General features: G+C 44.5%; 1 protein-coding gene across 2 annotated transcripts in view; it reads left to right on the forward strand.

Annotated features, from left to right (window-relative positions):
• The first annotated feature begins 592 nt into the window (after window positions 1-592).
• Window positions 593-4,971, forward strand: part of NR3C2 (nuclear receptor subfamily 3 group C member 2) — a 356,521-nt gene continuing 352,142 nt past the window's right edge. The window contains exon 1 of one of the 2 annotated variants that reach the window (XM_040472694.1): window positions 593-981. The gene's annotated coding sequence lies outside the window, so the exon portion shown is untranslated. The remainder of the gene's footprint in view (window positions 982-4,971) is intronic. The other variant, XM_040472701.1, reaches the window with a different exon arrangement.

Consider the following 4,971-nt stretch of genomic DNA (forward strand, 5'->3'; position numbering starts at 1 on the left):
TCGCTGGCAGCGACGCTGCGGCTGCTCCGCTGAGAGGTAACTCGCAAGACCGAGAAAAGGGGCGGGGAGAGGAACCTCGGGGGTCTGGTAAAGCCCACTAGGAGTCCTCCCCTGCGCGTGGACGCTGTGGGCGGTGCCTGGGCCAGGACTGCCGCTCACCTGGCGCTGCAGGTGGAGAGCATGAAGGAACAACACCTTGACTGGATCTCGAGAAAACCGACTTCTTCCGCGTCACCACACTTTTCACGTCTTTCCAGATAGCCTGAGGTCGGCCAGGAGGAGAGTCAGGTGGGAGCGAGCAAGTTTGGGGCAGTGGAGCGAGAGGGGCTGGGGTCAGAGCGTGGATGGTGCCCAGTACCCAGTGTCGTAGCTGCTGCCCGGTACCCCAAGCACCCGCCGTGGCTGCGGCTTTAAGGGAGCTGCCGAGTCTAGGCTGTGTCGCAGCAACTTTGTATCAGTCATGTCGCCCTCCTGGTGACTGACAGCCACGATTGTCCAATGAGAAGCCCGCCTGACCTGTGCAGCGTGGAGCCTTGCTTCCCTCCGGGCCAATGGGAAGGGCTCAGGGGGGCGGGATAGCAACCTGAACTTTATCTGGACATGTGACCACCCCGGCCCTGGAGCTGGCCCACTCCCCCTCCGGGCTTTCGCCCGCCCTCTCTCGCTCTTTCCCTTCCCACTTCGCCCGCCCTGGCCCTGGCCCTGGCCCTGCCCCCTCCCCCTCCCCCTCCTCTCCGCCTCTCCGCGCCCGGGGTGTCATTGGGCCGGGGAGACGCAAGCCAACTTCAGGCTGCTCGGAGGAAGCCCGTGCAGTCACCTGGGTGCAAGAGCGTTGCTGCCTCGGGCTCTCTCGCTGCAGGGAGAGCGGCACTCGCTGGCCTGGATGTGGTTGGATTTAGGGGGGCTCCGCAGCAGGGGTGTCGTGGCGTTGGCGAGCGCTGCAACAGGTAGACGCCGAGAGACGGACCCCGGCCGAGGCAGGTGTGTAGGGGTGCGCCGCGGGGCGCCGCTTGCCGGACTCGGCTTGCGGCCGCCGCACGGGAGCGTGCACTTTGCAGGGAGAAGTGGCTGCGTAATCCGGAGGCACAGTCAGTATGGTGCTGTGTGCTTGTTGTTTTGTTTTGGTTTTCCACTTTTTCCCCCCTTTGGCCGCCAGAGGACTATTTTGGGAAAGTTTGGCCACTTTGGATAAATGCCCTCTAACGAGCAGCTTTCAACTGCCTTTGGCAGTGGGAGGTCTACCACCCTTCCCTTTCCCCAAGGATGAATTTCGGATCGTTTTCCTTTTACAATTTTTAAAGGACGTTTGAATAATATTTCTTTCCTCTATCAATTGCGGAAGCACCCAGATCTTAGCTGGAGGTGTAGCGGAAAAGGGCAGTTGAAGGAGATACAGAATCCTGATGGAGCCTGTATGAAGGGGGCTCTGGAAATTCGTGCATTTACCGTCCCCTAGTATTATAAAACTCTTGGGAGAGGCAAATGCTTTCTGTGGCATCAGTTGCAATTGTAAAGGCAGGGGAGAAGGGATGAAGCTTCTTTTGATGTCATCCGTACCCTACTACTGAATTTAGGTGCATGGCTTTTCCTACTGAATTTTAAAAGACCAGGTTTGAATCATAATGATTTAGGGTACCATCAGTTTTAACTATTTATTATAACCTAGAAGTTAGGAAAACTTTTGTTTGCTAGCAGACAAGTTTTGGAAACCGCCGAATTCCTAATACACTAATTTGCTTCTTAACATTTGTATTGCCATTTCTCCAGGTGCTGTTATTGATGGTATTTACATAGTAATGATAACAGCGTTCCCCATCTGTGAAGTTCTGTGAAGTTTTAATTTTATGTTTGAGTTCAGGGCACACTGTCGCTGAAATGCCTGAGGATAGACGTTTAAAAAAAATAATCTAAAGGAGACTTTTTCCTTTAAGGGAGAAATAGTGTGGCTTGGGGATTTTAGAAAGATCAGGTGGCTGAGTGAATTAGGTGAGTGAATAGAAATCAGGTGTGCTCAGTTCTAACTGGTTCTCCAGCAGGTCTCTTAGGTCTCTTAGGTGACCTTGGGCAGGTTTCTATCATTTACCTCCTCTATAAAGGAGGGGAACATCATAATAGTTCCGTAGTGGGGGTGACATAAAAGTAGTTAAGAATGGCAAACTTTTACAACGATACAACCAGTGAAAATTGTGACTTTAAGATTCTGTCTTTAAGGTGCCATATTATAGTGAAATAACTATAGAAAATGATATGTTTTAAGTGGGACTAGGTTGGGGGGGATATTAAAAGTGAAAGTTTTCAGATAAAATATAAATTGGCAAGAATCTTTGTTAATATTCCTGAAAAAAGCTATTTCCTTATGGAAAAGAACAATTTTACACAGACTGTAAAACATAAAATTTTAAAGTCAGATTTTTCCTTTGAAGAAATAGTGTTTAAGAGCATATGCGTAGCTTAAGGTAGAACTTCTATCAGTGCTTTTTCTTTTGTGAAATTTCCTTTATGTTTTGGGGGGAGGTCATTTGCATGAAAATTAAAGGATCTTTCTGGTTCTTGTCTTTGTCCCAAGAGCGCCTCTGTTATAGTTTCCGATGTAAGGGAGACAAGTCTGATTCTATATAAGCTAGATGTGTATACCAGTGTCTGCTTCATCTTATACTTCAGTAACAAAAACTTTTCCTTTACCCTCTGGTTATTAAGTTCTATGAGGCTCATATTCATCAACTAAAATTATCATTATTTACTAGTACATTCAGGTTAACTGAAATTCTGATCAAGCCATGGTTATTGTGCCAATTCCAGAAAGACAACCTAGGTTTCTTGGACAACATAGGAAATAAATGCTTAACCTAATCTATTTTTTTTTTTTTTACAGAGAAGACTGATTAAAATAATAGGGGGAACTCAGTATAAAATATTTTAATAATCCTAAATTTTTAAAAAAACTCTGATCTTGAAAAATGTTTGCAGTAGAAGCCATGAAGATGCTAATGTCCTCTAGTCTTGTGCCTTACTGTTGCCAATCTTTATTTCCTTTGTTGAGAAGTGCATTAAGTTGGTAGATGAATACGGTACCTTAAATAGAACTAATTTAGATTTCAGTAAAGCCTTTTGCAAATTCTTTAACGATAGCCCTGTCAATAACGTGGTGAAATGCAGGCTGTTTTATGTTATTATTAAGGGTTCAAGGCTAGCCAAACAGGACTTGGAAAGTTGTGATCAGCTGCATATTAGCTGATAAGGTGCTTTCTTGTAGAGTGCCTTAAGATTGTACTTGCCTGCTATCTCCCATGTCGATTCTCTTCAAATCTTCATACAGCCTCACAAGTCTTAGATTTGGCTCCTGCTTTAAGGCAGTATGATGAAAGACATCCCTTAGAATATTAGTAGGTGTTGTGAAAAAAGGGGGCAGTGGCCAAATTATTTAGAGGACATTGGATTAGAAAGGAAACAGGTTTCTGTACTGGAAAACTTCTCAGGAGTTGAGCAGGCAGATTTACAGTGTGAAACTTCAAAAAAGCAGTAAGTGATCACCCTTTCCAAAAAAACGTTCGGAGGATGGATTTTGGAGAGGGATCTGGAGGTGGGGATTCTCCTTTCAGACTCAGGGTAGATAGGCCTGTTGCTTGGAGTGGGGGGGGGGGGGTGGGGGGGTGCAGATGAATAATGCAGCTAGGTGGAAGGTGGGGAGGCTGGAGCCTTTGGAGGCCTTTGGCAAAGGTGCCTAGGCATGGTTAACCTGCAGTCACTAGGGTATAGGGTGGTGCAGTTCACCAAGACAAGAATGTGGATTTAGGGACAGGGTTCCAGGAAAGGGGTGTGATACACAGAAGATGTTCAGTTTTGGTTTTTTTTTAAGTTTATTTTTATGTATTTATTTTGGGAGAGAGAGAGTGCACATGAGCTAGTGGGAGAGGGGCAGAGAGAGAGAGGGAATCCCAAGCAGGCTCCTCACTATCAGTACAGAGCCCTATATGGGATTCAAATTCCTGAACCATGAGATCATGACCTGAGTCCAAGTCGGATGCTTAACCAGCTGAGCCACCCAGGCACCCCAAGATGTTCAGTTTTGAACATGAATAGACATGTTTCTTGTGGTGTTTAATGTATTTGGACCTAAAACATCTATACCTTAGATATGCATCCATTCAAGTTTGGTATGGGGTGGACAGAATATTCTTAGGTGGAAGTAGAAACACAGAATACTTGTAGTTTTCAACTTAAGTCTGTTTTTTTTTCAACTTGTCTTTCATCCATACTAAATTTTTTGGCTGGAGTTACCAGATAAACAACTATTGTAATTTGTCATTTTCCCCTGTTTTGTGATTGACTTGTGATTAAGAACTTATAGAATGTTCTTTAAAAAGTAGGCTACATACCGGAGTTTAATCATCACAAATTGAGTATCGATTATATTATAATGAAAGATTTTTTATTTGTACTAGGTATCTGCTTAGGATGCAGTGGTGAAATTGATAGTTTTTGCCTCTTAACTTCAAATCAAGTGTAGAATACAAAGAAGTAAGAGGTATTTATGGTACTCAGACAATTTAGGCATTAAATGTCATAATACAGCTTTGTGATGTCTATTGCCAATTTATTTAGTAGAGCCATTCTCTTATTTTTCTCTGTTAATTAACATAAGTTCTGTGGCCTGAGGACTTCCTGGTCTCTTTTTCAGGAGAAGCTAGGGAGGATGGAGGTAGTGCATGGCCAAGGGGGTGGGGGTGGGGCGGGGAAGGATGAGAGGGCCTAAAGTAATGTTGGTGTACAGATCTGCAGAAACTGCACTGGACTTTTATTTGGGTCATGGATCGTTTACAGACCTGAAAGGATTTGAAAAATGTATACATAATGACTTCAGCAGTTTTGTATATTAAAATGTACAAATGAAATTTGTACTGAGAATGAGTTAATTTTCTTTAAAATATGTTTGTTGAGAGTGGTGGGTCTCAAAGTGAGGAGTGAATATTG

The sequence above is a fragment of the Herpailurus yagouaroundi genome, unplaced genomic scaffold (assembly GCF_014898765.1).
Source record: "Herpailurus yagouaroundi ecotype Mexico unplaced genomic scaffold, PumYag 28, whole genome shotgun sequence".
Lineage (NCBI taxonomy): Eukaryota > Metazoa > Chordata > Mammalia > Carnivora > Felidae > Herpailurus > Herpailurus yagouaroundi.